Source organism: Heptranchias perlo, unplaced genomic scaffold (assembly GCF_035084215.1).
Source record: "Heptranchias perlo isolate sHepPer1 unplaced genomic scaffold, sHepPer1.hap1 HAP1_SCAFFOLD_349, whole genome shotgun sequence".
Classification (NCBI taxonomy): Eukaryota; Metazoa; Chordata; class Chondrichthyes; order Hexanchiformes; family Hexanchidae; genus Heptranchias; species Heptranchias perlo.
The window spans coordinates 34,720-46,292 of NW_027139361.1; positions in this window are offsets into that span (position 1 = coordinate 34,720).

An 11,573-nucleotide genomic window follows, 5' to 3' on the forward strand; every position below is an offset into this window, starting at 1 on the left:
AACAGTATCTTTGATCAATACTGCCATCCCTGTCCAGTGCTGTAACAGTATCTTTGATCAATACTGCCATCCCTGTCCAGTGCTGTAACAGTATCTTTTATCAATTCTGCCATCCCTGTCCAGTGCTGTAACAGTATATTTGATCAATACTGCCATCCCTGTCCAGTGCTGTAACAGTATCTTTGATCAATACTGCCATCCCTGTCCAGTGCTGTAACAGTATCTTTGATCAATACTGCCATCCCTGTCCAGTGCTGTAACAGTATCTTTGATCAATACTGCCATCCCTGTCCAGTGCTGTAACAGTATCTTTGATCAATACTGCCATCCCTGTCCAGTGCTGTAACAGTATCTTTGATCAATTCTGCCATCCCTGTCCAGTGCTATAACAGCATCTTTGATAAATTCTGCCATCCCTGTACAGTGCTGTAAATAGTATCTTTGATAAATACTGCCATTCCTGTCCAGTGCTGTAACAGTATCTTTGATCAATACTGCCATCCCTGTGCAGTGCTGTAACAGTATCTTTGATCAATACTGCCATCCCTGTCCAGTGCTGTAACAGTATCTTTGATCAATACTGCCATCCCTGTCCAGTGCTGTCACAGTATCTTTGATCAATACTGCCATCCCTGTCCAGTGTAGTAACAGTATCTTTGATCAATACTGCCATCCCTGTCCAGTGCTATAACAGCATCTTTGATCAATTCTGCCATCCCTGTCCAGTGCTGTAACAGAATCTTTGATCAATACTGCCATCCCTGTCCAGTGCTGTCACAGTATCTTTGATCAATACTGCCATCCCTGTCCAGTGTAGTAACAGTATCTTTGATCAATACTGCCATCCCTGTCCAGTGCTGTAACAGTATCTTTGATCAATACTGCCATTCCTGTCCAGTGCTGTAACAGAATCTTTGATAAATACTGCCATCCCTGTCCAGTGCAGTAACAGTATCTTTGATCAATACTGCCATCCCTGTCCAGTGCTGTAACAGTATCTTTAATCAATACTGCCATCCCTGTCCAGTGCTGTAACAGTATCTTTGATCAATACTGCCGTCCCTGTCCAGTGCTGCAACAGTATCTTTGATCAATACTGCCATCCCTGTCCAGTGCTGTAACAGTATCTTTGATCAATACTGCCATCCCTGTCCAGTGCTGTAACAGTATCTTTGATCAATACTGCCGTCCCTGTCCAGTGCTGTAACAGTATTTTTGATCAATTCTGCCATCCCTGTCCAGTGCTGTAACAGCATCTTTGATCAATACTGCCATTCCTGTCCAGTGCTGTAACAGAATCTTTGATAAATACTGCCATCCCTGTCCAGTGTAGTAACAGTATCTTTGATCAATACTGCCATCTCTGTCCAGTGTTGTAACAGTATCTATGATCAATACTGCCATCCCTGTCCAGTGCTGTAACAGTAACTTTGATCAATACTGCCATCCCTGTCCAGTGCTGTAACCGTATCTTTGATCAATACTGCCATCCCTGTCCAGTGCTGTAACAGTAACTTTGATCAATACTGCCATCCCTGTCCAGTGCTGTAACCGTATCTTTGATCAATACTGCCATCCCTGTCCAGTGTAGTAACAGTATCTTTGATCAATACTGCCATTTCTGTCCAGTGCTGTAACAGTATCTTTGATCAATACTGCCATTTCTGTCCAGTGCAGTAACAGTATCTTTGATCAATACTGCCATCCCTGTCCAGTGCAGTAACAGTAACTTTGATCAATACGACCCATCCCGGTCCAGTGTGGTATCAGTATCTTTGATCAATACTGCCATCCCTGTCCAGTGCAGTAACAGTATCTTTGATCAATACTGCCATCCGTGTCCAGTGCTGTAACAGTATCTTTGATCAATACTGCCATCCCTGTCCAGTGCTGTAAACAGTATCTTTGATCAATACTGCCGTCCCTGTCCAGTGCTGTAACAGTATCTTTGATCAATTCTGCCATCCCTGTCCAGTGCTGTAACAGTATCTTTGATCAATACTGCCATCCCTGTCCAGTGCTGTAACAGTATCTTTGATCAATACTGCCGTCCCTGTCCAGTGCTGTAACAGTATCTTTGATCAATTCTGCCATCCCTGTCCAGTGCTGTAACAGTATCTTTGATCAATACTGCCATCCCTGTCCAGTACTGTAACAGTATCTTTGGTCAATACTGCCATCCCTGTCCAATGTAGTAACAGTATCTTTGATCAATACTGCCATCCCTGTCCAGTGCTGTAACAGTATCTTTGATCAATACTGCCATCCCTGTCCAGTGCTGTAACAGTATCTTTGATCAATACTGCCATCCCTGTCCAGTGCTGTAACAGTATCTTTGATCAATACTGCCATCCCTGTCCAGTGCTGTAACAGTATCTTTGATTAATACTGCCATCCCTGTCCAGTGCTGTAACAGTATCTTTGATCAATACTGCCATCCCTGTCCAGTGTAGTAACAGTATCTTTGATCAATACTGCCATCCCTGTCCAGTGCTGTAACAGTATCTTTGATCAATATTGCCATCCCTGTCCAGTGCTGTAACAGTATCTTTGATCAATACTGCCATCCCTGTCCAGTGCTGTAACAGTATCTTTGATCAATACTGCCATCCCTGACCAGTGCTGTAACAGTATGTTTGATCAATACTGCCATCCCTGACCAGTGCTGCAACAGTATGTTTGATCAATACTGCCATCCCTGTCCAGTGCTGTAACAGTATCTTTGATCAATACTGCCATCCCTGTCCAGTGTAGTAACAGTATCTTTGATCAATACTGCCATCCCTGTCCAGTGCTGTAACAGTGTCTTTGATCAATATTGCCATCCCTGTCCAGTGCTGTAACAGTATCTTTGATCAATACTGCCATCCCTGTCCAGTGCTGTAACAGTATCTTTGATCAATACTGCCATCCCTGTCCGGTGCTGTAACAGTATCTTTGATCAATACTGCCATCCCTTTCCAGTGCTGTAACAGTATCTTTGATCAATACTGCCATCCCTGTCCAGTGTAGTAACAGTATCTTTGATCAATACTGCCATCCCTGTCCAGTGCTGTAACAGTATCTTTGATCAATACTGCCATCCCTGTCCAGTGCTGTAACAGCATCTTTGATCAATACTGCCATCCCTGTCCAGTGCTGTAACAGTATCTTTGATCAATACTGCCATCCCTGTCCAGTGCTGTAACAGTATCTTTGATCAATACTGCCATCCCTGTCCATTGCTGTTACAGTATATTTGATCAATACTGCCATCCCTGTCCATTGCTGTTACAGTATCTTTGATCAATACTGCCATTCCTGTCCAGTGTAGTAACAGTATCTTTGATCAATACTGCCATCCCTGTCCAGTGTAGTAACAGTATCTTTGATCAATACTGCCATCCCTGTCCAGTGTAGTAACAGTATCTTTGATCAATACTGCCATCCCTGTCCAGTGCTGTAACAGTATCTTTGTTCAATACTGCCATCCCTGTCCAGTGTGGTATCAGTATCTTTGATCAATACTGCCATCCCTGTCCAGTGTAGTAACAGTATCTTTGATCAATACTGCCATCCCTGTCCAGTGCAGTAACAGTATCTTTGATCAATACTGCCATCCCTGTCCAGTGTAGTAACAGTATCTTTGATCAATACTGCCATCCCTGTCCAGTGCTGTAACAGTATCTTTGATCAATACTGCCATCCCGGTCCAGTGTAGTAACAGTATCTTTGATCAATACTGCCATCCCTGTCCAGTGCTGTAACAGTATCTTTGATCAATACTGCCATCCCTGTCCAGTGCTGTAACAGTATCTTTGATCAATACTGCCATCCCTGTCCAGTGCTGTAACAGTATCTTTGATCAATACTGCCATCCCTGTCCAGTGCTGTAACAGTATCTTTGATCAATACTGCCATCCCTTTCCAGTGCTGTAACAGTATCTTTGATCAATACTGCCATCCCTGTCCAGTGTAGTAACAGTATCTTTGATCAATACTGCCATCCCTGTCCAGTGCTGTAACAGTATCTTTGATCAATACTGCCATCCCTGTCCAGTGCTGTAACAGTATCTTTGATCAATACTGCCATCCCTGTCCATTGCTGTTACAGTATCTTTGATCAATACTGCCATCCCTGTCCATTGCTGTTACAGTATCTTTGATCAATACTGCCATTCCTGTCCAGTGTAGTAACAGTATCTTTGATCAATACTGCCATCCCTGTCCAGTGTAGTAACAGTATATTTGATCAATACTGCCATCCCTGTCCAGTGCTGTAACAGTATCTTTGTTCAATACTGCCATCCCTGTCCAGTGTGGTATCAGTATCTTTGATCAATACTGCCATCCCTGTCCAGTGTAGTAACAGTATCTTTGATCAATACTGCCATCCCTGTCCAGTGCAGTAACAGTATCTTTGATCAATACTGCCATCCCTGTCCAGTGTAGTAACAGTATCTTTGATCAATACTGCCATCCCTGTCCAGTGCTGTAACAGTATCTTTGATCAATACTGCCATCCCTGTCCAGTGTAGTAACAGTATCTTTGATCAATACTGCCATCCCTGTCCAGTGCTGTAACAGTATCTTTGATCAATACTGCCATCCCTGTCCAGTGCTGTAACAGTATCTTTGATCAATACTGCCATCCCTGTCCAGTGCTGTAACAGTATCTTTGATCAATACTGCCAACCCTGTCCAGTGCTGTAACAGTATCTTTGATCAATACTGCCATCCCTGTCCAGTGTAGTAACAGTATCTTTGATCAAAACTGCCATCCCTGTCCAGTGCTGTAACAGTATCTTTGATCAATTCTGCCATCCCTGTCCAGTGCTGTAACAGTATCTTTGATCAAAACTGCCATCCCTGTCCAGTGCTGTAACAGTATCTTTGATCAATTCTGCCATCCCTGTCCAGTGCTGTTACAGAATCTTTGATCAATACTGCCATCCCTGTCCAGTGCTGTAACAGCATCTTTGATCAATACTGCCATTCCTGTCCAGTGCTGTTACAGAATCTTTGATAAATACTGCCATCCCTGTCCAGTGCTGTAACAGTATCTATGATCAATACTGCCATCCCTGTCCAGTGCTGTAACAGTATCTTTGATCAATACTGCCATCCGTGTCCAGTGCTGTTACAGAATCTTTGATAAATACTGCCATCCCTGTCCAGTGCTGTAACAGTATCTATGATCAATACTGCCATCCCTGTCCAGTGCTGTAACAGTATCTTTGATCAATACTGCCATCCGTGTCCAGTGCTGTAATAGTATCTTTGATCAATACTGCCATCCCTGTCCAGTGCTGTAACAGCATCTTTGATCAATACTGCCATTCCTGTCCAGTGCAGTAACAGTATCTTTGATCAATACTGCCATTCCTGTCCAGTGCTGTAACAGAATCTTTGATAAATACTGCCATCCCTGTCCAGTGTTGTAACAGTATCTTTGATCAATACTGCCATTCCTGTCCAGTGTAGTAACAGTATCTTTGATCAATACTGCCATCCCTGTCCAGTGCTGTAACAGTATCTTTGATCAATACTGCCATCCCTGTCCAGTGCTGTAACAGTATCTTTGATCAATACTGCCGTCCCTGTCCAGTGCTGTAACAGTATCTTTGATCAATACTGCCATCCCTGTCCAGTGCTGTAACAGTATCTTTGATCAATACTGCCATCCCTGTCCAGTGCTGTAACAGTATCTTTGATCAATACTGCCATCCCTGTCCAGTGCTGTAACAGTATCTTTGATCAATACTGCCATCCCTGTCCAGTGCTGTAACAGCATCTTTGATCAATACTGCCATCCCTGTCCAGTGTAGTAACAGTATCTTTCATCAATACTGCCATCCCTGTCCAGTGTCGTAACAGTATCTTTGATCAATACTGCCATCCCTGTCCAGTGTACTAACAGTATCTTTGATCAATACTGCCATCCCTGTCCAGCGCTGTAACAGTATCTTTGATCAATACTGCCATCCCTGTACAGTGCTGTAACAGTATCTTTGTTCAATACTGCCATCCCTGTCCAGTGCTGTTACAGTATCTTTGATCAATACTGCCATCCCTGTCCATTGCTGTTACAGTATCTTTGATCAATACTGCCATCCCTGTCCAGTGCTGTAACAGTATCTTTCATCAATACTGCCATTCCTGTCCAGTGTAGTAACAGTATCTTTGATCAATACTGCATCCCTGTCCAGTACTGTAACAGTATCTTTGATCAATTCTGCCATCCCTGTCCAGTGTAGTAACAGTATCTTTGATCAATACTGCCATCCCTGTCCATTGCTGTTACAGTATCTTTGATCAATACTGCCATTCCTGTCCAGTGTAGTAACAGTATCTTTGATCAATACTGCGATCCCTGTCCAGTACTGTAACAGTATCTTTGATCAATACTGCCATCCCTGTCCAGTGTAGTAACAGTATCTTTGATCAATACTGCCATTCCTGTCCAGTGCTGTAACAGTATCTTTGATCAATACTGCCATCCCTGTCCAGTGCTGTAACAGTATCTTTGATCAATACTGCCATCCCTGTCCAGTGTAGTAACAGTATCTTTGATCAATACTGCCATCCCTGTCCAGTGCTGTAACAGTATCTTTGATCAATACTGCCATCCCTGTCCAGTGTAGTAACAGTATCTTTGATCAATACTGCCATCCCTGTCCAGTGCTGTAACAGTATCTTTGATCAATACTGCCATCCCTGTCCAGTGCAGTAACAGTATCTTTGATCAATACTGCCATCCCTGTCCAGTGCTGTAACAGTATCTTTGATCAATACTGCCATCCCTGTCCAGTGCTGTAACAGTATCTTTGATCAATACTGCCATCCCTGTCCAGTGCTGTAACAGTATCTTTGATCAATACTGCCATCCCTGTCCAGTGTAGTAACATTATCTTTGATCAATACTGCCATCCCTGTCCAGTGCTGTAACAGTATCTTTGATCAATACTGCCATCCCTGTCCAGTGCTGTAACAGTATCTTTGATCAATACTGCCATCCCTGTCCAGTGCTGTAACAGTATCTTTGATCAATACTGCCATCCCTGTCCATTGCTGTTACAGTATCTTTGATCAATACTGCCATCCCTGTCCATTGCTGTTACAGTATCTTTGATCAATACTGCCATTCCTGTCCAGTGTAGTAACAGTATCTTTGATCAATACTGCCATCCCTGTCCAGTACTGTAACAGTATCTTTGATCAATACTGCCATCCCTGTCCAGTGCTGTAACAGTATCTTTGATCAATACTGCCATCCCTGTCCAGTGTAGTAACAGTATCTTTGATCAATACTGCCATCCCTGTCCAGTGCTGTAACAGTATCTTTGTTCAATACTGCCATCCCTGTCCAGTGTGGTATCAGTATCTTTGATCAATACTGCCATCCCTGTCCAGTGTAGTAACAGTATCTTTGATCAATACTGCCATCCCTGTCCAGTGCTGTAACAGTATCTTTGATCAATACTGCCATTCCTGTCCAGTGTAGTAACAGTATCTTTGATCAATACTGCCATCCCTGTCCAGTGCTGTAACAGTATCTTTGATCAATACTGCCATCCCTGTCCAGTGTAGTAACAGTATCTTTGATCAATACTGCCATCCCTGTCCAGTGCTGTAACAGTATCTTTGATCAATACTGCCATCCCTGTCCAGTGCTGTAACAGTATCTTTGATCAATACTGCCATCCCTGTCCAGTGCTGTAACAGTATCTTTGATCAATACTGCCATCCCTGTCCAGTGCTGTAACAGTATCTTTGATCAATACTGCCATCCCTGTCCAGTGTAGTAACAGTATCTTTGATCAATACTGCCATCCCTGTCCAGTGCTGTAACAGTATCTTTGATCAATTCTGCCATCCCTGTCCAGTGCTGTAACAGCATCTTTGATCAATACTGCCATTCCTGTCCAGTGCTGTAACAGTATCTTTGATCAATACTGCTATCCCTGACCAGTGCTGTAACAGTATCTTTGATCAATACTGCCATCCCTGTCCAGTGCTGTAACAGTATCTTTGATCAATTCTGCCATCCCTGTCCAGTGCTGTAACAGCATCTTTGATCAATACTGCCATCGCTGTCCAGTGTAGTAACAGTATCTTTGATCAATACTGCCATTCCTGTCCAGTGCTGTAACAGAATCTTTGATAAATACTGCCATCCCTGTCCAGTGTAGTAACAGTATCTTTGATCAATACTGCCATCCGTGTCCAGTGCTGTAATAGTATCTTTGATCAATACTGCCATCCCTGTCCAGTGCTGTAACAGTATCTTTGATCAATACTGCCATCCCTGTCCAGTGCTGTAACAGTATCTTTGATCAATACTGCCATCCCTGTCCAGTGTTGTAACAGTATCTTTGATCAATACTGCCATCCCTGTCCAGTGCTGTAACAGTATCTTTGATCAATACTGCCATCCCTGTCCAGTGCTGTAACAGTATCTTTGATCAATACTGCCATCCCTGTCCAGTGCTGTAACAGTATCTTTGATCAATACTGCCATCCTTGTCCAGTGCTGTAACAGTAACTTTGATCAATACTGCCATCCCTGTCCAGTGTAGTAACAGTATCTTTGATCAATACTGCCATCCCTGTCCAGTGTAGTAACAGTATCTTTGATCAATACTGCCATCCCTGTCCAGTGCTGTAACAGTATCTTTGATCAATACTGCCATCCCTGTCCAGTGCTGTAACAGTATCTTTGATCAATACTGCCATCCCTGTCCAGTGCTGTAACAGCATCTTTGATCAATACTGCCATCCCTGTCCAGTGCTGTAACAGTATCTTTGATCAATACTGCCATTCCTGTCCAGTGTAGTAACAGTATCTTTGATCAATACTGCCATTCCTGTCCAGTGCTGTAACAGTATCTTTGATCAATACTGCCATCCCTGTCCAGTGCTGTAACAGTATCTTTGATCAATACTGCCATCCCTGTGATATAGATTATAACCAATATTAACCAAGGGCTGTAGTTGTTTCTTTCCCTGATATCCCAGTGCTGGGGGAGTGTCCAGTCCTGAGTGATAGTGATTATTACACATATTAACCAAGGGATCCAGTTATTTCTCTCCCTGATATCCCAGTGCTGGGGGAGTGTCCAGTCCCGAGTGATAGTGATTATTACATATATTAACCAAGGGGTCCAGTTGTTTCTCTCCCTGATATCCCAGTGCTGGGGGAGTGTCCAGTCCCGAGTGATAGTGATTATTACACATATTAACCAACGGGTCCAGTTGTTTCTTTCCCTGATATCCCAGTGCTGGGGGAGTGTCCAGTCCCGAGTGATAGTGATTATTACACATATTAACCAAGGGGTCCAGTTGTTTCTCTCCCTGATATCCCAGTGCTGGGGGAGTGTCCAGTCCCGGGTGATATTGATAACGCTGTGTATACTGTGGGATAATTAGAGCTTTTGAGACTGAGATTGATAGATTTTTGTTCGGCAAAGGTGTCAAGGGATATGGAGCAAAGGCGGGTAAATGGAGTTGAGGTACAGATCAGCCATGGTCTAATTGAATGGCGGGGCAGGCTCGAGGGTCTGAATGACCTCCTCCTGTCCCTAATATTCCTCTGTTCCCATTCTTCCTCCATCCCTCTTGCTGGTCCCTTCAGAGTCATGGACTTCATGTACCCAATGCAGAAACGTACAAGCTTTTTGTCTTCATGGGCAACGTAGCTACAGACCATTGAGCCTCCTTGGCCACATGTTAGTTTAAAGCCGTGTTCCTCTTAATCTGCGTTAAGTCTCAAGCTGTGAATCTGAACAACCCTGGTGTCTGATTTAGTGTTAATCCACCAACAGTGCCAAGGGCAGCCCTGTGCAAACCTCCAGACCCACAAAATTCAAGCTGACAAAAGCAATTGAGAAATGTAAGTGTACAGAGGACCGAGTTGTCTGGGCATTGAGGGCCCAATTATCAGCACTCGGTGAGGGTTGACTAATGTAGTTTGGACACTTATGTCCAATGGGATGGGACAGGCAGCCTGCCTGCTGACTATGTGACAGGAGGCCCCCACCCACCCCAATCCCGGGACACTGACAAGTTGAAAAGGCCGTTAAATAACGCACACAGCATCCCGGGCTGAATTAATAGAGAAATAGAATATAAAAACAAGGAAGTTATGGTGAACCTGTATAAACACTGGTCAGGCCTCAGCTGGAGTATTGTGTCCAATTCTGGGCATCACACTATAGGAAAGATGTGAAGACCTTGGAGAGGGTGTAGAGGAGATTTACTAGAATGATTCCAGGGATGAGGGACTTCAGTTACGTGGATAGACTGGAGAAGCTGGGATTGTTCTCCTTGGAACAGAGAAGGTTAAGGGGAGATTTGATCGAGGTGTTCAAAATCATGAAGGGTTTTGATAGAGTAAATAAGGAGAAACTGTTTCCAGTGACAGAGGGTTCGGTAACCAGAGGACACAGATTTAAGGTGATCGGCAAAAGAAGGCGACACGAGGAAAGATTTTTTTTACGCAGCGATTTGTGATGATCTGGAACGCGCTGCCTGAAAGGGCGGTGGAAGCAGATTCAATAATAACTTTCAAATGGGAATTGGATAAATACTTGAAGGGAAAACATTTACAGATCTATGGGGAAAGAGCAGGGGGAGCAGTACTTCTTTCAAAGAGCCAGGACAGATACGATGGGCCAAATAGCCTCCCTCTGTGCTGTACGTACTGTGATACTATGATAAACGTATTAACCAAGGGCTGCAGTTATTTCTCTCCCTGATATCCCAATGTTGGGAAAGTGCGGAGACCTGGGTGATATTTACTGTCAATGGAGAATGTGTTCTACGGTTCGTGACACTGAAAGTATCAGAGAAACTATGCTGTGCCTTCACTATTTAAACAACAGTGGTCCCAGCACTGACCCCTGTGGAACATCACTTCCCACCTGTTGCCAGTCTGAGGAGCTACCCTTAACCCCCACTCTCTTTTATATTTTGTAGCCAGATGATTATCCATTCTGTTCCCTGTCCCCTGACTCCACATGCTCTGACCCTTAGTCGTGAGTCTACAATGCGGTAGCTTCATCGAAGGCCTTTTGAAAATCCCAAAATCCCAATATCACATCTACGACAATACCCCCTGACTACTCTTTCCGCGAATTGTTCAAAGAATTCAATGGGGTTGGTCAAGCATGAATTCCCCTTCCGAAATCAGTGCTGACTATTCTATTATATTTTCTAGATGTTTTTCTGTTACATCTTTGAGCGTCCGAGAAAAGGCGGGATTTCAGAGCGCTGAGAGGAGCCGAGCCGAGCGGAGGGAGCGTCCGATAAAAGGCGGGATTTCAGAGCGCTGAGAACAGCTGAGAGGAGCCGAGCCGAGCGGAGGGAGCGTCCGATAAAAGGCGGGATTTCAGAGCGCTGAGAGGAGCCGAGCCGAGCGGAGGGAGCGTCCGATAAAAGGCGGGATTTCAGAGCGCTGAGAACAGCTGAGAGGAGCCGAGCCGAGCGGAGGGAGCGTCCAATAAAAGGCGGGATTTCAGAGCGCTGAGAGGAGCCGAGCCGAGCGGAGGGAGCGTCCGATAAAAGGCGGGATTTCAGAGCGCTGAGAGGAGCCG